The sequence below is a fragment of the Dermochelys coriacea genome, chromosome 9, assembly GCF_009764565.3.
Source record: "Dermochelys coriacea isolate rDerCor1 chromosome 9, rDerCor1.pri.v4, whole genome shotgun sequence".
NCBI classification, from domain to species: Eukaryota; Metazoa; Chordata; order Testudines; family Dermochelyidae; genus Dermochelys; species Dermochelys coriacea.
The window spans coordinates 75,802,934-75,824,218 of NC_050076.1; the positions used below are offsets into that span (position 1 = coordinate 75,802,934).

At 42.1% G+C, this 21,285-nt stretch overlaps 1 long non-coding RNA gene across 1 annotated transcript; it reads right to left on the reverse strand.

The window, feature by feature from the left end:
* Positions 1-15,664: 15,664 nt before the first annotated feature.
* Positions 15,665-21,280, reverse strand: LOC122455710. The gene is made up of 2 exons (XR_006274142.1): positions 16,419-21,280; positions 15,665-15,741 (listed from the first exon to the last, which is right to left on the reverse strand). It is a non-coding gene; the product is annotated as an uncharacterized LOC122455710 (long non-coding RNA).
* Positions 21,281-21,285: the final 5 nt, after the last annotated feature.

The following is a 21,285-nucleotide window of genomic DNA, read 5'->3' on the forward strand; positions in this document are numbered from 1 at the left end:
TATATACACACACACAGAGAACATGAAACAATGGGTTTATCATACACACTGTAAAGAGAGTGATCACTTAAGATAAGCCATCACCCACAGCAGGGGGGGGAAAGGAGGAAAACCTTCCATGGTGACAAGCAGGTAGGCTAATTCCAGCAGTTAACAAGAATATCAGAGGAACAGTGGGGGGTGGGGTGGAGGGGGAGAAATACCATGGGGAAATAGTTTTACTTTGTGTAATGACTCATCCATTCCCAGTCTCTATTCAAGCCTAAGTTAATTGTGTCCAGTTTGCAAATTAATTCCAATTCAGCAGTCTCTCGTTGGAGTCTGTTTTTGAAGCTTTTTTTGTTGAAGTATAGCCACTCTTAGGTCTGTGATCGAGTGACCAGAGAGATTGAAGTGTTCTCCAACTGGTTTTTGAATGTTATAATTCTTGACGTCTGATTTGTGTCCATTCATTCTTTTACGTAGAGACTGTCCAGTTTGGCCAATGTACATGGCAGAGGGGCATTGCTGGCACATGATGGCATATATCACATTGGTAGATGCGCAGGTGAACGAGCCTCTGATAGTGTGGCTGATGTGATTAGGCCCTATGATGGTATCCCCTGAATAGATATGTGGACAGAGTTGGCAACGGGCTTTGTTGCAAGGATAGGTTCCTGGGTTAGTGGTTCTGTTGTGTGGTGTATGGTTGCTGGTGAGTATTTGCTTCAGATTGGGGGGCTGTCTGTAAGCAAGGACTGGCCTGTCTCCCAAGATCTGTGAGAGTGATGGGTCATCCTTCAGGATAGGTTGTAGATCCTTGATGATGCGTTGGAGAGGTTTTAGTTGGGGGCTGAAGGTGATGGCTAGTGGCGTTCTGTTGTTTTCTTTGTTGGGCCTGTCCTGTAGTAGGTGACTTCTGGGTACTCTTCTGGCTCTGTCAATCTGTTTCTTCACTTCAGCAGGTGGGTATTGTAGTTGTAGGAACTACAGTCCATTGGTGATCTTCCTAAAAACACCATCCTAGCCACTATGGATGTAGAAGCCCTCTACACCAACATTCCACACAAAGATGGACTACGAGCCGTCAGGAACAGTATCCCCGATACTGTCACGGCTAACCTGGTGGCAGAACTTTGTGACTTTGTCCTGACCCATAATTATTTCACATTTGGTGACAATGTATACCTTCAAATCAGCGGCACTGCGATGGGTACCCGCATGGCCCCACAGTATGCCAACATTTTTATGGCTGACTTAGAACAACGCTTCCTCAGCTCTCGTCCCCTAATGCCCCTACTCTACTTGCGCTACATTGATGAGATCTTCATCATCTGGACCCATGGAAAAGAGCCCTTGAGGAATTCCACCATGATTTCAACAATTTCCATCCCACCATCAACCTCAGCCTGGACCAGTCCACACAAGAGATCCACTTCCTGGACACTACGGTGCTAATAAGCGATGGTCACATAACCACCACCCTATATCGGAAACCTACTGACCGCTATTCCTACCTACATGCTTCTAGCTTTCATCCAGATCATACCACTCGATCCATTGTCTACAGCCAAGCGCTACGATATAACCGCATTTGCTCCAACCCCTCAGACAGAGACAAACACCTACAAGATCTCTATCATGCATTCCTACAACTACAATACCCACCTGCTGAAGTGAAGAAACAGATTGACAGAGCCAGAAGAGTACCCAGAAGTCACCTACTACAGGACAGGCCCAACAAAGAAAACAACAGAACGCCACTAGCCATCACCTTCAGCCCCCAACTAAAACCTCTCCAACGCATCATCAAGGATCTACAACCTATCCTGAAGGACGAGCCATCACTCTCACAGATCTTGGGAGACAGGCCAGTCCTTGCTTACAGACAGTCCCCCAACCTGAAGCAAATACTCACCAGCAACCACACACCACACAACAGAACCACTAACCCAGGAACCTATCCTTGCAACAAAGCCCGTTGCCAACTCTGTCCACATATCTATTCAGGGGATACCATCATAGGGCCTAATCACATCAGCCACACTATCAGAGGCTCGTTCACCTGCGCATCTACCAATGTGATATATGCCATCATGTGCCAGCAATGCCCCTCTGCCATGTACATTGGCCAAACTGGACAGTCTCTATGTAAAAGAATGAATGGACACAAATCAGACGTCAAGAATTATAACATTCAAAAACCAGTTGGAGAACACTTCAATCTCTCTGGTCACTCGATCACAGACCTAAGAGTGGCTATACTTCAACAAAAAAGCTTCAAAAACAGACTCCAACGAGAGACTGCTGAATTGGAATTAATTTGCAAACTGGATACAATTAACTTAGGCTTGAATAGAGACTGGGAATGGATGAGTCATTACACAAAGTAAAACTATTTCCCCATGGTATTTCTCCCTCCCACCCCACCCTACCCCCCACTGTTCCTCTGATATTCTTGTTAACTGCTGGAATTAGCCTACCTTGCTTGTCACCATGAAAGGTTTTCCTCCTTCCCCCCCCCCTGCTGCTGGTGATGGCTTATCTTAAGTGATCACTCTCCTTACAGTGTGTATGATAAACCCATTGTTTCATGTTCTCTGTGTGTGTGTATATAAATCTCTCCTCTGTTTTTTCCACCAAATGCATCCGATGAAGTGAGCTGTAGCTCATGAAAGCTTATGCTCTAATAAATTTGTTAGTCTCTAAGGTGCCACCGGTACTCCTTTTCTTTTTGCGAATACAGACTAACACGGCTGCTACTCTGAAACCAGTATTCATATAGTGCACAATTCTGAAAAATGCTGAGTGCTTCTGAGTTGTGGAAACAGGATTGAGGCAGATGCCTTGTGCTGTAAGCTGCAGCAACAGCATTAAGTTTTCCTGCACGTTTTCTGGTGTGCACAGTTAAGACATTTGGCCCACAGACATTAAACCTGAAGGGCCAGTCTTACTAATGGTAGCACATGGATATGTACGCTGTCTCCTTGAAACAGTCGGGCCCCTTCATCCCAGGGGCAGTCATCAAGAAGGAGAGCAAGTAGTGTTGTTTCCATTACCGCGATTTCTTGGGGTTTTCTTTCTGTCTGGGCAGATTTAGTTTGGCGCTGGGGATCCGACAAATAGAGGCTGCTGAGGTGTGCTCTAAGGGCCTGACCCAATGAACATGGAAATCAGTGGGAGTCTTTCCTTTCACTTCAGTAATCACTCGATCAGACCTTAAATCAGCACGTCCAAGATGCTTTGGTAATGAGCCTCTTCCTAGCAATTGCCACCCATTATTTGGGTAGCACTGGCCCATAGCCACCCCTACCCCAGGAAAAAGAGATGTTTTGATAATTTTGCTCCTCCACAACTTTCCGCCTCAAGGGCCTACTGCCAGGATTGATGTCTGTTTAATATGGTGTAAAGTCTATGTGAATTTGACTGTTCAACTTACTTCTCTCAGCCCTGAAAGTTAACTGGAGCAAACTTAGCTTACGCTAATTTGCTTCCAAACTTTTAAACAAATCTTGAGGGGAAAAACTATTGGGTACAGTTATTAGAAGTCTAATCAAAATCTTTTGCTTCAGTTTAAAAGCTGTAAATATATAATCACAAATAAGGGCAAATGCCAAGTACTACACTTAGGAAGGAATAATGGATTGCACAAATACCATATGGGAAATGACTGCAGAGGAAGGAATACTGCAGAAAGAGGATCTGGGGTTATAGAAAAATCACAAACTAAATATGAGTCAACAACTTATTACTGTTGCAAAGAAAAAAGTGATCATTCTGGGATGTATTGTAAACAAGACATGAAAAATATTTCTTCCACTCCACTCAGTACTGATAAGGCCTCAACTGGAGTAACATGTCCAGTTCTGGGTACCACACTTTGGGAAAGATGTAGACAAATTGGAGAAAGTTCAGAGGAGAGCAACAAAAATGATTAAAGTCTAGAAAACATGGTCTACAGGGAAAAATTGGGGTGGGGGGGGGGAAATGGAGTTGGTTAGTCTAGAGAAGAAAAGATGGGGCGGGGGAGACATAACACTCTTCCAGTACGTAAAAGGTTGCTATAAAGAGGAGGATGACAAATTGGTCTCCTTTATTCACTGAGGACTGGGCAAGAAGTAATGGGCTTACATTGCAGCAAGGGAGATTTAGGTTAGACATTAGGAAAAATTTCCCAACTGTAAGGATAGTTAAACACTGGAACAAATTTTCTGGGGAGGTTGTGGAATCTCCATCATTGGAGGTTTTTAAGAACATGTTAGACAATATTTAGGTCTAAGTAATGATTTAGTTCTGCCTCAGTGCAGGGGACTAGACTGGGTGATCTATTGAGATCCCTTGAAGTCCTACATTTCTATGATTCTATAAAACATTTTCTGTAATCTTTAAAGTGCTCAAAAGGAACTACTAAAAGCTTAATTCCAAACCACCATTTGACTACAAAGTAGATGAATCCTGCTTGTTGTTCTGGGGATATTCCTTGCCAGTAACATCTCCAACAGACAGTCATCCGAGTGTCCTATGGAGAAGTACCTTCAAAGGTGATTAGCTGGAATCGCCCACTTAATACCTGAAATTGACACAAACACCTACAACATCAATTTTACTTGCATCATGATTAATATTTATTGATAATACTCTCCACCTATCTTGTGCATTTATCCAAGTCTGTCAAAGCATTTCAAGCCGATGATGGGGGAGCCACAAGCATAGGGTTACACCTACATTTTTAAAAACTTCTGTGGGTGCAAACAACCTGACTATCCCCCTGTAAATACAAGAGAAAGCTGGCTAGCAAGGCAATTTTCAAAGCTTATGGATAGGCACAAACAAGGAAGTTGTCTGAGTACTGTAGCCTGGAGCACTTTGCCCAGACACAAAATAGTGTTCAGAGAATGGCATGGATGCACTGAGGGGAGGGGTTCTGAAAATTCCAGTGGCTGGCTGGCCAGCTGATGTTTAAGAATCCAGATGCCTCCTGTACCTTAATATATGATGAGATTTTTTTTCAGATCAAAAAGTGGCTAGAAAATTTCCCATTTACAGCATTACTGGCAGAGACGAGAATAGAATGCAGCTCTCCCAGTCTCTTGCTTAATCACTAGAATAGATTGAAAGGAACAGAATTAAGTCTTTCAAAGGGCTCCTGTACAATGTTAAAATGTCACCTCCATTACTGCTTAAGAGCTCTTCTAAACTAACAACCCAGAGTTATTCTTTGCAGAGTTTGTCAGGAAAAAAAAAGGTTTCAAAAATAGAGTACTATATTGTGGTTAAATGGCACTCTCTAAAAATATCAAAGCATCAGACTTATTTCTCTGAGTCTTAATCATCTACAGCACTACTCTGCCAGCACATGTATACTACATTGGTCAGATTCTCACATTATCTAAGTGAGCAAACAGCTCTATGTAGCTCCTTGATTTGAATAATTTGAAACTGGTCAATACAAGAGCGCATGTTGCACAAACAAATGATGTTAGTTTGCAAATAGCTGCATGTGCAAATATTATGGATGTGGTTAAGAAGGGTCCTGGTATATGTGGTCCATACTAATTTTATATGCCTTTCCTTTAGGTTAGGGAATACTGGTCTGGTCTGGATCCCCTTGAAAGAAAGATTTTGTTTTGTCTTTACAGCACAGGGTTTGGACTTGAGTGATCTGGGTTCAGTTCCTAGCTATGCTATTGATTTCCTGTGTGACCTCAGCCAAGTCACTTAATCTCTGTGTCTCAGTTCCTCATCTGTAAGATGGAGATAATAGCACTTTTGTCTTGTCATATAGATTTAGTTTTAACTCTAAGGCAGGGACTTTCTTACTATGAGCATGGTCAGCACATGTCCTAATTGGAGCCCTGAACTCATCTAAGTCCCTGGGCACTAATGTAATATAAATGATGATGATAATTATCATTATTTTAAAAGCCCCAAAACATGTGAAGTTGATGTGAAATAACCTGAAATACTCCCTTGGCTCAGGGAGTGAGCATACTACTTCTGCAGTGCTCCCAGTCCCTGCCATCTGGAAAATAAAAGACCAGGAATGCCAGTGAAATCTAGGTTCCCCAGGCAGCAGTGTAGAACACGGCCATTAGGCACCAGGCTGCCCTTTGCATCACTAATTTAAACAAAATAAAGGCTAATTAGTCTTGGTCCAATCTTGCTTTCCTCATACATCCATGTGGAAAAAATGAGTGCTGGGTGCACAAGAAATGTGGTATGTTGTGGCCTGCTCTCACGACTTACAACTTTTCAGTTTAATTTAAAATTTTGGAGTGGTGGGCAAAGTGTGCCAGGTAGCAAATATAGCTGTCAGTTTTGTTTTAAATATCATAATGTCTGTCAAAAAAGCAATGGTTACTTTAACTTAAGCAACTACTTTAAAAAATAACAATGACTCCAGTGGCACCTTAAAGACTAACAGATTTATTTGAGCATAAGCTTTCGTGGGTAAAAACCTCACTTCTTCAGATGCATGGAGTGAAAGTTACAGATGCAGACATAAATATACTGACACATGAAGAGAAGGGAGTTACCTCACAAGTGGAGAACCAGTGTTGACAGGGCCAATTGGATAGGGTCTGATCGAATTGGCCCTGTCAACACTGGTTCTCCACTTGTGAGGTAACTCCCTTCTCTTCATGTGTCAGTATATTTATGTCCATGCATCTGAAGAAGTGAGGTTTTTACCCACGAAAGCTTATGCTCAAATAAATCTGTTTAGTCTTTAAGGTGCCACTGGAGTCCTCGTTCTTGTGGATACAGACTAACATGGCTACCCCCTAATAATTTAAAAAATGTTGCTCCAGAATATTATTATGATTCATAAGGTTTCATCATTTAAAAAAATCAGTAATGTGAAATATGAATTTCACTTATTATTTATTTTTTTATTGTATATCATGAAACAGTATTTGAAACTCAGTCCAGAGGCAGATTAAAGGGTTCTTTGCAATATTCTCCATTGCAGAGTCAGGTAGGCTGACCCCCACAAAGCCCTTCTCTTTGAAATCAGTGTCTCGCCTGAAAGAAAGATTCTGCCTTTAGAAATCCAGTGCTGTTTCCTGGGGTTCAGCATTCACTTGAATGTTCTGGTAAGGTACTGAAAACTACAAACTTTTCAGCCAGCAGGACCATTTGTGTGAATGCCCAGGGCATTCTGTGCACACTCTTTAGGAAGGTCTCCAGGACAAATGGAAAATATCCCCATTGTGTTATTCTTTATATTAGATAAACATTGAGGAAAAAGGGTTCCCTTGGCAACCATGGATAGTCCAATCAAAGTGACTAATTTACAGAAGAGCCTTGTCTTTGATGTCAAATCAGGATTTTCAATCTTGTTTTGAGCCAGGGAGAGGGAGAACATGCAGACAGGCATCTGAATATGTTCAGTGGCAAAGAAGATGTGATTCAAACTATTTCTATAAATTATTACACATATGCCTTCTAAGCTATAATTGCTCTCCTAGACAAATCAAAATGTTAATTGTATTTTCTCTCATTTTAGTTACTGTAATTTTTACAAGTATTTGCATAATTTGACCAATTTTAAATATAATGTTCTATAAATATGCTCAACCCGTTGGTCTATATAATGTCTTGCCATAGCCTATTGTCCAGAAAGGGAAACTGGGTCAGATTCAGGCCTGGTTTTAATGGAGTCACACCTGCTTACACCAGGCCTGAATCTGGTCATTGTGTCTGTAATACCACAGTCTAGGAAGTCCCAGACTCTAAACTCTCTCTTTCTGCAATGAACAGAAGAAAGGTGTGATGGGTAGTCTGCCATGGAGGGCTATAGCACCACCCTGCCACATAGAATGACTCCTTTAAGAGTTTGAAAGGGTCCAATAGATACAGGGAGAGATCTAATGGTGCTTGGGGAAGGAATCCTGTACCTTTTAAGGGACTGAAGCCTTGCTGAGAGGGCAGGGCAAGACTCATCTCTCACCCAATCAACTGGAAGGAGTTGGGAGAAGGGGACCAGCATCTCTTCCCTCACAGCAGGCAGACACTGACAGGAGAAGGCTGGCCTACTGAACCCTCCAGATTGGAAAGTGCTCATCTGAAGGGAGATGGTGAAAGCCTTGTAAGGGTATGTCTACCCTGCAATAAAATATACACTGCTGACATGGGGCAGCTGTGGATATGTTCGGGTTTCAGGTGGAGCCCAGGCTCTGGGATTGTCCCTCCTCCTGGGGTCCCAGAGGCTGGCCTTCAGCCCTATCCCAAATGTTTATACTGCAATTTTATAGCCCTACAGCCCAAGCCCCACAAGCCAAAATCAGCTGATGTGGGCTAGCCCTGGATGTTTTATTGCAATGTAGTTTATTGCAAACTGACTATTCCAAGGCAAGAGATCTGAGACACAGACCACAGGCTGAGGAAGAACTCCTGCTTGGAGGAGGAAGATATTGCTGGAGACTGCATGGAACACAACTGTCATCCCCAGAGAGAAGGCTGAGGGGAAACTCCTGTCTAGAGGAGGGAGCTGGCAACTGCTCTAAAGGCCAGAGACTGAGGGACTGCTCACAATTTTGCTGAAATGCTGCAGAAAAGGGTTGGCAGTGGTCTTTGAGAAAGCATCTTCATAGCTGGTTAGGGAGAAACTGTGTGGTGCAACAGATCCAGGTGGAGATGGCAGATTCCAGACACCTAGTGAAGACATTGACATGTAGGATGAAGGTTGGAGCATCTTAGCAAAGTGGTGGAGGAATCAAAGGTCTGCCCTCCCCCAGATCAATAGGAAAGGGCTGAGCACCAGAAGTGGAAGAGGCTGAGAACTGTGAGCCCCATATGGGGGTTGAAGGCTGGGTTTAAAAGAATATTCGACTTTTGGTTTCCTTATTTTTTTAGATTTTTGTGTTGACCCTGAAAGGAGAATGAACAGAGCTTATCCTGGCTGGAAAGCTTGGCCATAGTCAATGGCAGACTGTTATGGTACCAGAATGATAAAAGGGCCACTATTCTGAGAAAATCCCTGAAACACCACATCTGGACACTAGGAGGCACTCTGGAGGTGAGAGATGTCTACACCAGGGCCCGAGGTTGAGCATGTAACTGGGGTCAACTTTCTTCAATGTAGTTGGGATCTGAGACAGGCAAGGACTGATGTCTTCGCAGTAAAATACAGAACAAAAGTTGCATTTAATAGAACTTTACTTAAGAGCTTTTCTGTTCCTGGAGTGTCTTCTAGACCAATGACAAAGTCATGATCAGTTGGGTTTTTAAATCAATTATTTCTGTTTTCAGATCTGTAAGTGCCCATCATCTCTGAAAATCAGGCAAATGACTGAGGTGCCTAAGTTTGGATTTAGGTGTCCTAACTTTAAACATCCAAGTTGAAAATTTTGGCCCAGCCTTTTTGGTACCATCTTAAACAAAAACAAAATGTGAATGGTGGTTATGTTCAAGTAAAAGCCCAGGGTGAGGATTATCTAGCTGGTATTCTACAAATGCATTTTAGACAAGGGGAAAATCCTAGTTTTTAATAAAAATATATAATTTAGTTGATTTGCTCATCCATTTCTTTGTATCTGTTAACATAAGTTACTGAGTACAGTACAGAATATTTGGTATCATTTTTTAAAAACAGATTTCCAAATTCATTAGAGTCTCTCAATCTGCTGAAAGCTGTTCAGAAGAGTAAGGAAAACATAGAAATATTTTCTTCCTTATTTAATTTGAATAAGTCATCCACTGACAACTGATTGGTTAAAACACTGGCCCAGCCTGAAAAGAAAAGAATAAAATAAAATCAGTCACATTTCATGAATGGAAAAATATTCCTCTCTATAGGAATATGAAAAATCTCTAAATAAAAATGTTTATTTTGGGCCATGTAACAAGGTATGTTATCAGTTTGGGGCCTGGGATCCTCAGGAAAGAAGCCTGGCTAAGAAAACCCCTTCCAGACTCGAACCATATGCTGGAAGGCAAGTGTTAATGGGCTCCAGCTGACTTTGGTCCTTGTCCATTAACCTTTGCTTGCTGGCGCATATATATATATATATATATATATATATATATGCCTTATACTGAAACCTTGGGGCATCCTGGCACAGCCTCCTTCCTGATAGTTCTGGGATCCACATGAATAACATATCCTGTCACAATCCAAGACAGTCTATGAATTACAGTGTAAGAGAAAAAAGTAAGCAGTAGCAATGGTCCGATTTTACTAATGAACTGTGTGTGTGTGTGTGTGTGGTGGTCTTTATTAAATAAAAGATTGAAAACACCAAAGTAAAACGTATCTAAAAAGCAAAGCATGGTAACTTCTTTTAAATGTCGGGAGCTTTCTCTCGAGAATTTTAATAAAAAAGCATCTAAATTAGAAAGAGAAGCACCTTCCTTTTTCCACTACTGAAAGAGTCCTGTGCATATGAAACCCCAAAAAAGATGTTGTAATTCACTTGCCAGAGTTTGAAAGAAACCTAAAATCAAAACAAAATGGTTCAAACAGAGCAAATAATCCCAAAGGAGTTTAAAAAAAAAAAAAAAAGACAGACAAACCACACACAATGTAACCATCTATTTGGTTTCCTCTTTTCTTGTTTCTGACTGTTTTAATATCCAGGAAAACAAGTTTGAAAATGGGTTATGTTTCAATGCCTATATGTGGCTAATTTAATTGAATGACACTAGATGTTCACTTTTTCTGTTCATATGCTGTAGGCCAGTGGTTTTCAAGCTGAAAACCCCTGGGTGTCTGCAGTCTATGCCTAAGATTTTCAAAGGGGTCAACACCTCTAGTTGAAATTTTTTAGGGGTCTGCAAATGGAAAAAAGGTTGAAAATGACTGCTTTATGCTATAGATTTTACAGCATGTTAACAATGCATTTTATTGAAAATCTGGGGCTCCCAAAAAGGGAGGTGGGAGAACCATCATTCCTAGAGAATTCAGGACTGGACTAGGCAGTCACCTGTTAGGGATGGATGTCATTATGCTTTGTGCTCTTGACACAATGCAGGGAAGATGAGCTACATGACTCACTACAGAATCCTTTCAAATTATGATTCTGAGACCAACTGACCTGAAAAAAACATCAGAAATCACTGTAGCTGTGGACTGAATTAAAAATCTCTACGTCAAAGCCATCTTGGCTGCCTTGCCCACAGTTCTGCTATCACTGGCATGTCTAGCATCAGACACTAGAAGAATTCTCAGTTACATTGGTTTGGAGCAGCCAATAAAACCACACAAAGCCAACATATAAAAAAGCACTATGACCCCATCCCTGTTCAGTAAAGCACTTTAGCACATGTTTAAATCTAATTTCAGTGGGACTTAGGCACATGTTTAAGGGTTTGCTGAAGAGGGAAAGACTGTAGCATGTGCTTAAATGCTTTGCAGATCTGGGACCTACATGCTGTGTGTGCCTATTATAGAGCATGCCCACAGGAGCCTGGCAATGCATTATTTTATTATTACTGTCATTTGGAATTCTAAGTACCTGAATTCCTGGAAAAATCAAGATTTAAACATTTAAAGGAAAGTAATTATGCCTGCACATAATTGTGGGTACAAAATTAGAGACTGTGTTAAGGCCAAGTTTGGAACTAGGTCCCTTATATATTTTTTTTTTTTTTAACCTTTCACATGTATCTCTTTATTGTTCCATTTTCAGCCTGCTCATTATCTCCCATCATACTTTTGTGTTCTGTAATTGTGATGCTTTTCATATTTTTTAAAAATATAGAAGTATTTCCCTCAAATAATCCTGGAATACAATGGTACAATCAGGATTTGTTTTATTTTATTATGAAGTATAATTATTGTGGCAACCTTTCAGTTTCACCAATACCTATTTTTTTTCCTCCTAGTTACTTGTACTAGTCCTGTCTAATCCCATAAAATTTTGTGGGGAAACCTGCTCTGTATCTTGTTACCAGTCACTTGAACCATCTATGCTCCCATGGCCTCCAATTTCCAAAACAAAATCTACTTCCAATTAAGCATTCATGTATTTTGTACACATGGAGAGTTTATCTATCTGTGGAGATGTACAATTGATACAATTTCAAGCAGCATTTTTGTCAAGACGCACAGATTTCAGAAGGCACCCAACAGCAGGGAGAGACTGACAGTCCTTGTTTTTCTTACAGTTTAATGGCACAATGTGAGTGTGCAATTTGCATGTCCAATTATATGACTACAGGTGAAAATGGGGTAGCTGAGTGTACAACAGCTAATGATATGCATTCATGCTCAATTTGCACCTGAATACACAAAGTTTGCACACATTTTATGTATGCAGTTGCACAACTAAGCTGTCTGAAAATCCAGGTATTCAAGTGACTCTACTTATATTTAAAAAGAAAATCAGTTGTATGTTGGTCATGAAACAACTTTGAAAGCTTGAAAGAAATAAGCCAAATTCTGGTAGGCCATGCATGGCAGAAGATCAGTAGACAACACTTGGGCATGCAGCAGAAGCTAGGTGTCCCGATTCTATCTCCTCTGGAAAATGATGGAGAAATTAGGTCCACAGCAAATATCGTGGAAGGGTGCAATGAGGCATGACAATGAGTAGGTGTGATCCACATTTTTTCATTAGAGCTGTGTAGAGAAAGGTAATTACATTTTATGGAGGATTTTGATATTTCAGCATTTGGTTTTGTTCAGATGCAGAATGAAAACCAACAATTTCAAAATCTTCTGTGAAAGGTAATGAGCCATGACCCTGGAGTTCCCTACTTCCAAGCATTATCTGTCACTGACTGAATTAGAGTCGGGGATGAGGGAAGCTGTGGGGCCCTTACTCCAAAGCAGTCTAGCAGGTGTGCTGGCAGGGAGCCAGGTGAGCAGGCAAGTTGGCAGAAAATCAGGCAAAGTTCCATTGGAACTTCATAAAAATCAAACTGTTTAGATTTCCATGAACTTCACATTCCAATGAAAAAATATTTCATCAAAATTTTCCCAAACATCTCTAACATTCATACATACATGTAGCTCTTTATGTAACCCACACACCTCCCGGGTGTAGTGTTCTGTCCCATCTAGTGGCACTGAGACCACTTAGAGATTATATGAGTCTGCTGTACAGCCTTAGCTAAGAGCCAGTTGGTTTTATTTTTATTTTTTTTTAATCTCATGTGATAGAGGCTCATGCACTAAGCTCCAGAAGTCCCAGGTTCAATCCTGCCCAACGATGACCAGGGTCTGTTGGCATTACATTTACATTGAGCAACGGTCTGCACTCAGAGCTTCCTACTCCTCGCCATCCCTCCCCATGTTATTTTTACTTGTAGCAAGAATAGAAAGGATGATGGGACTATGTGTATGGCTGGTCTCAACCAGAATATGGTCACATATTAACATCACTTGAACAGTCAATATGTGCCTATTTGTACTGGGGAGTGGATTATGGTAATTTCCCTATTTGCCAGAATTTCAATCAAAAGGAATAGCTTGATATTTAGTATGAAAGGTTTAAATGTTTCTGAAGAGCACAGATAACAGTATTGCTGGTAACTTTTTTTTTTTCTTCAAGTCATGTCAAAAGTAGAGTGGTTAGGCTTTGTCTACATGACAGAATTTTGTCCACAAAAGTTATGTTGACACTCAAAGTGCTATTATAAGCACTCGCTCACTCTGTCAACATCCACACTTGGGGCACTAGCATCGACAGTGTGAGTAGTGCATTGTGGGTACCTATCCTACAGTCCAGCTTGACACCTTCTGCTGCTAGGTCTTGTGGGAAGGCGGAGCAAATTGTGGCACATCTTGGGACTGGGACATCAATGTCCCACGATGCATTACTTTCTGTCCTAACATTCATGGGATTCTGGCTTTCTTTCATGGCATTTTTCAACTGCCTTAGTTTGCTGTGCACCCTGGAATCTTTGTGAGAAGGGATGGATCCCGCACTGCTCTCCTATATTCTAACTGTCATGAAGACATTGCGGATGACAGTGCAGTTAATTGCAAAGTTCCTAACTGAAGACGACTCCCAATTGCCTGACATGCTGTTTCATAGGGATAGGAGCAACTTTAGATTACTTTTGGCATTCACAGGACAGCTGCAGAGGGTGGACCGTTGCTTCTGGGTTCAGGAAACAAGCATTGAATGATGGGATCGTATCATCATGCAGGTGTGAGATGATGAGCAGTGGCTACAGAACTTTTGGATGCGGAAAGCCACCTTTCTGGAACTCTGCATGCAGCTTGCCCCAACACTGCGGCGCAAGGACATCAGAATGAGAGCTGCCCTATTGGTAGAAAAGTGTGTAACAATCGCTTTGTGGAAGCTGGCAAATCTAGACTTCTACTGGTTAGTTGCCAAATCGACCATTGGGGCCGCATTAATGCGAGCAAGCAGGGCAATTAATCGCATCCTGTGACGAAAGACCGTGACTCTGGGAAATGTGCGTGAAATAGTGGATGGCTTTGCAGAAATGGGTTTCCCTAACTGTGGAGGGATGATAGGTGGCATACACATTCCAATTTTGGCACCAAATCGCCTTGCGACGGAGTACATCAATAGAAAAGGATACTTCTCCATGGTGTGGCAGGTGTTTGTGGATCGCCATGGCAGTTTCTTTGACATCAACGTGGGATGGTCTGAGAAGGTGCATGACGCACGCATCTTCAGGAACACCGGACTGTATAGAAAGCTGCAAGTGGGGATTTTCTTTCCAGACCATAAGATTACAGTGGGGGATGTTGAAATGGCCATAATGATCCTGGGGAACCCGGCATACCCCTTACAGCTGTGGCTCATGAAACCTTACACGGGAAATCTGGATGGCAGTAAGGAGCAGTTCAACAGGCTCCGTAGATGCCACATGACAGTGGAATGTGCCTTTGGGAGAATAAAGGCACGCTGGCAATGCCTTTGTGGCAGGTTAGACCTCAGTGAGGATAATATTCCCATGGTCATAGCCATGTATTGTATGTTGCATAATCTTTGTGAAGCTAAGGGTGAAAGGTTTACTCGGGTAGAGTGTTGAGGCAGACTGCTTGGCTGCTGATCTAGAGCAGCCAGATACCAGGGCTATCAGAGGGGGGCAATTTGAATCAGGGAGGCTTTGAGGCAACACTCTGAAAATGAGAACCAGTAATGTTTTATCTCCATGATTGGTGCTGCAATGTTACATTACATATAGTTTTCCTAGGGAGCAATGGTGATGTTTTGGGCCTTGCATTCCAATAAGCAAATGCTTAAACTACCTGTGTATGTATTGGTAGTGCCTGCTATCTCAATTTTGTAAGACACAAATAAAGATGTTGCCATTCAAAAACTTTTGTTTTTATTGCACAAGAAACACCCCCCCCCCCCCCCAAAATATGCTTGGTGGGAAAGGAGGTATCAGGGAAGAGCAGACTTTCAGAGCTGTGTAGGTCTAGCTATCGTTTTGAAAGTTGTCCGAGGGGGTGGAGTGAAGGGGAAACGAACAAGTCCCGGAAAGTGGAAAGCACTGTGCAGGCGGAATTTGGAAAGGCATGGAAAAGAGTTCTGAATGTGCTGCAGAGAAGGATGGGGATGCATTTGCTCAGTCTGCAGTATTATTACAGACTTCAGCATCTGCTTTTGCTCCCCCATGACTTTAATCATCCGCTCAGTAGTGTCCTTAACAAACTCCTGATTTTCTTTTCTGTTTTGCCTTTCGGCTTCCCTCCACTCCTTGTTTCCTTTTCTTTGCACTGCAGAAGTGCAGTACCTCCCAGAACATGTCGTCGTCTTTGCTGTGTCTTGGGCACTTTCTTATCTGGTGGAGACGCTCGGCTGCTGTCTGGGGTGTTCCTGAAAGCCACATCTGCCAAAGCAGAAGGAACAATGCACAGAAGCATGATTGTTAAGTTCACGCACAACATTGAAACATTTCAGTAAAGTACACCTTTTGTAACATAACTATCACTTTCTCACTGACCTTTGGCAAGCACACATCTCTGCGAACACCCAAAACATGGTGAGCATTGGCTGGGGATGAGGGCGCTCTACATGAGGGGGGGGGGAAGAGTACTCCGCAAGGGTTGTGGTACAGCCAACTAGAGGAAAAAATTCTAAAATTCTCCCACACTTTTCCACGGGGGGGGGGGGGGTCATTGCAGCAGATATCTCACTGCTAAGGGTAAGCAAGGAAGCGAAAGTACATCTACTACACTCTTGTGGCTTCTGCCCTGGTCCCTATGCTGCTTGCCTGTGTGCCGCTTTACCTGCACAAGTGATTGTTGAATGGCGCAAGAAAATTTCCTACAATGGGGGAAGGAACAAAGAAACTCTGCCAAGGAACCTTTGGCAGAGGATTTCCGAGTACCTCCAGGAAACTTTCCTGGAGATCTCTCTGGAGGATTCCCATGAGATCTCGGCATGCATCAACACCCTGTTCCACCATACTGATTAGCTACACAGGGGAATGTCCAGCACACAGAAACACAGCCAGCCATGTACATTTCTATACCTGAATGCGCTACACAAACCACAGCCACTTACCAGGCATCTCCTCTCCTGCTTCTTGCTCCCCAGAGAGCAGCCACTGAGACTAGCTAGACGCCTCCATAGTGGTGAACAGTTCCTGGCTGCCTGCCCCACTGGGAGCTCCATATCATAGTCAACTCCACCTCTTCATCAATGACTTCACCCTCCAGGTTAGGTCCTCTTTCTGCTGCCTCCACGCCCACCAAGTATCCATGGGGTTCTTGGCAGTGGAGCTGGGGTCACCAGCGAGGATAGCGTCCAGCTCCTTATAGAACTGGCAAGTCTTAGATGCAGCACCAGAGTGATGGTTTGCCTCCCTCACCTTATGGTACATTTTTGTAAATGTAATACATAGTTTAAAAGCAAATGTGTTTTAATGATTGATTTTTGCCCTGAAGAATGCCCTGGGATGCATTCGCAGCTAGTACAGCTACTGGAAAAGTGTTAATGTGTCTGGGAATGGAGCGGAAATCCTCCAGGGACATCTCAATGAAGCTGTCCTGGAGGTACTCCCAAAGCCTCTGCAAAAGGCTTCTGGGGAGGGCAGCCTTATTGCATCCTCCATGGTAGGATGCTTTACCACGGCAGGCCAGTAGCACATAGTCTGGAATCGTTACATAAGAAAGCATGGCAGCGTGCGGTCCCGGTGTTTGCTGGCATTCAAGCAACATCCGTTCTTTCTCTCTCTGTGCTCTCCTCAGGAGAGTGATATCATTCATGGTCACCTGGTTGACCATGTTGGTAGGGGAATTTTATTAAGAAGACATCAGAGGTGGCCGTTCCTGCTGGGCTGTTTGCCTATGACTGAAAAGAAATCATCCCCGCCGTTAGCCACACGGTAGGGGGAGGGATGAAGCGATCATCCCAGAGAATTGGTGGTGTGTGTGTGTGTGTGTGTGTGGGGGGGGGGTGTTAGTCAGGTTTGTGCTGCACGTTAACCCGAAAACATCAGCCCCTCCTTTTAAATGGCCAATCTCTTTTCTTTTTTTTCCCTCCCACAGCTGCAAATATTTCAATGCTGAGACTAGCATCTCTGTCCCAGAGGCTAGCACAGACAAGAAGGCGAAAAAAACACTTGCCATGGTATGGCGAGACAAGAGCAGCTGAGCAGAGTTGCCACGGAAGCGACCCTGCAAGACTACCAGGAGAGCAGAATGGCAGCGGAAGCGGTTGTTCAATGACCATGGTTTGCAGACCTACTGTACTGTCTGCTGCCATGATACAACTGGCATTAACACATATTGCAAGAGATCATTCAAGGTGAAGTGGTCAATTAATACTGCTGCAGTTATAGGACAAATAGAGGAGGTTAGTGGATTACAGATCATTATAATGAGCCATAAATCCAGTATTTTTACTGAGTCCATGATTTTTATTATCTAGCAAAATTATGAATTTAGGCTGGTTTTTTGAAGGTTGTGCTCAGATTTCCTTTGGGAATGAGGCCTGAGAGGTCTGATATGGAGTGATTTTGGTGAAAATTGTTTGCTCCTGGGTCACATGGTGTTTTTGTCTTTTATCATTTTTCTGTGTTCATTTGAAAATACAGCCATTGTCCGGTTACACCCATGCTTTTGGGGAATTTAGTGCACTGGATGATGATGGCACATGTGGTGATAGACATGTATAGGACCCATGGATCTTGAAAGGTGTATTGTGAAGGGATATTGATCATCATAGCAGTGGAGATATGTCTGTAGGTTTTGCTGCTTTTGTTAGGATAGGCTTCAGTGCTGCTTTGAGTTGGTGTATCCTGGTCTGTGGACAAGCTCATCATCGGAATAAGCTCCAGTGTTCAGGAGTTGTTTCAAAGCCAGAAAAGGAGGGAGTTCAGGAAAGATTTCTTTCAGGAGGTGGTCCCCATTGAGTATGGGTTGTAATTGTTCAATGATATCCCTTTTGGGTTGCAGTGCGGGGTGGTAGGTGACAACAAGGGGTGTGCAGTTGGAGGCTTTCTTGTTTGTTTTTTGTGTGTGTGTGTGTGCGCGCCATATTAATACTCTCGGGATACTTGGGTGGCCCATTCCATGATGTGATCTACTTCTCTGGTGGTGTCCTTGTTTGCTGAAGGTGATTTTAAGGACTTTCTCTTTGGAGCATGTTCTGTGGTATCTGAGTACCTGGCTGTAAATAAGATTTCTTGGTATGCCTGAGGTAGTTTTTGGACCTATAGAGAGAGATGTCTACGGCTAGGATGATCAACACCCTCTCCTCCATAACACCATAGCTGACTTCCCCAATCCTCATCCTCAAAGGAAATGCACAACACTTTCAAAAGATGAGCCTGGGACCTTAAATCATAACCTTGTTAGATACTAAAAATCAGACCGTAAAAACGTTGGATTTATAGCTCATTAGAAAGGTCTGTAACCCACTTACCCTCCTTTGTCCTATGACTGCAGAAACTATTAACTGCCCACTTAACACATAGTACAAGAAACCATTCAAAATGAACTTCATATGTTTAACAATCTGGTCCATCTTGTATTTAGCCATGACATTCTAAACCTATTTACCATTGTAAGCTGCATATGCAGCTTTCTGTGTTATGTGGGCCCCATCCACAGGGTGTGTATATATACTACCTGTATGGCCCTGAGGATGTCACATGGACCACAGCTGTGTGCTGATTTGAGCTGCAGGTTGAGAACCACTGCTCTAAGCTGTGGTCTACGCTACAGAGTTACTATGCATCTGATGAAGTGATCTGTAGCTCTCGAAAGCTTATGCTCAAATAAATTTGTAGTCTCTAAGGTGCCACAAGTACTCCTTTTTTCTTTTTGCAGAACAGACTAACATGGCTGCTACTCTGAAACCTGTCCATACATAGTGTCTGAGGCCAAAGTTAAAGAACAGTTATTTTCATGTTTTATTGTTTTGCCTACTGAACCAATACAGTTATTATTTCTCATTTTCTTATTTCAATGTCCTGTTTTACATTAGTGAACAAAAGCAAAGAGCTTTCTAGAATCTCAAATGATTGTCTGCTTTTTATGTTTGCACTTGCACAACCATGTATTTTGGGCTAGTAAATGGAATGTCCTCCAAAATTGCAAGTGATCATCTAATACACAACTGCTTACCAATACTCTGCTGTCCATCTTTGTGTTTCCTGAGTTGCAGGTTAGCTATATCAAAGTCAGCGGAAGCTAAAGCTTGGGGTTTTGATATGTTCCAACAGTTCTGATTAATTATGAAGCCCAGACAGTTAGAGTAATGCAGGTGCTTCAAGGCAAATACATCAAGCATGAGGCTTGCTGGGATGCATTTCTTGTTTGTTGTAATAGCTTTGGCTTTTGGACATTTATAGAAGGAGATTGATTGATTGATTGATTGATTGATTGATTATTCTTCCCCCCCCAGATTATACCAAATAGATTTGCTGTTTATAAAACTCAAGATTCTGATCAGCTTCCTACCACTCATCTATTTATGCTCTGAGCTACCAAGTACTGCTGTATTTTCACTATTATGTTAGAAAGACATAACTAGAGTATGTAATTATGAGTATCCCCTTTCCAAATACCAACTACTGTCCTCTTTCTGGTTCTGTTTATTTCAGTAATTGTTGAAGTTGTCCAAGGTGAGCTGAGACACTTTACCAAGCATTCCCATAATGAATTTATGTATTACTACTGTGCCCTAAGAAATCTTTTGGGTGATTAGTGGATTTGTGTGGGCTTTCTATCAAAAATTATTAAATGAAACCAATCACAAGGTCTGTACTGTATTCCTAAATCTTGGCAGTGTGGACCTTATCTTGGTCCAAATTAATTATTATAATTGAATGTACACAAACAATTTACTCAAGCAGGAAGTAAAATTCTCTAGACCTGATGTCTACGAATTCTGCATTTGAATGATTACAAGTGTGATTGGCAATACCAATATTCAATATGCACTCAAGCAGTTGACAATCCATTCTATACATGCAAACAGACATTTGCATGTTCAAATGTGGTATATGCACTTTAAAATTTTGGCCTCAAGTATAAATTATGTGGAAAACATGCAAAGCTCTTCTGTAGTGCAATGGAGTGCACTGTTAGTTGTTCAGACTTTCAAGTAAGATACTAAACTGAGTTCCTCTCTGTCCATCTCTGATAGCTGTCTAGGTGGAAGTTAAAGATCCCTTGGTGAGCCATATAACAAAGGAGCCTTGACGTAAGCTCCTGGATCCATATCCCCTTTATATTTTTGAGATGTTTGAAAACCAAACAGAGTTTGATTCAAATTTTCCAAATCTCTCTCTGGTCTTTATATGGGGAGAAGCCAAAACTCAGTGTCTAAAACTTGTCCCAAACTTTAGGAAGCTAGACATTTGCATCTAAATATTGGATTGAATACTTCACTAAGAAAACGGGGAATAAACCCCATATCCTGGCTAACACTTCCTGTCTCAGTATAACATACTTTAATTGCTATTTCAGAGACATTATTGAATGCTGGAACAACATGAGGCACTTCCTTACCACCTGCCCTTAGCTTGAGGAAGCCTTGTCTGTTCCTGCTGTGGTCAGCTCCCCAACTCCATCAGCCTCAGGCAATACAAGTACTCCCTTCTAGCCCTCATAGGACTGCTGTTACTCTACAGGTTAGCAATAGATACACTCCAACTCTTGAGCCCCCTAAGCATCTCCCTGGAATGTTGAACCCCTAGTTCAACTACACACTCTGTTTTCACTAATCCACTGCTTCCAAAGAAGCAGTATACCTCAGATCACTGCTCTGCTTAACTCACAGCACCCTGACTTGTTTATAGTGGGGGAAAAAAAGTTTAACAAAGCATAGAGGTGCAAGTAGAAGTATTGGAAACAAATGGTTATACAGAAAATCAAATTATAACATTCATTCGAGAGTCTTGACTTGTGTAATAAGATAA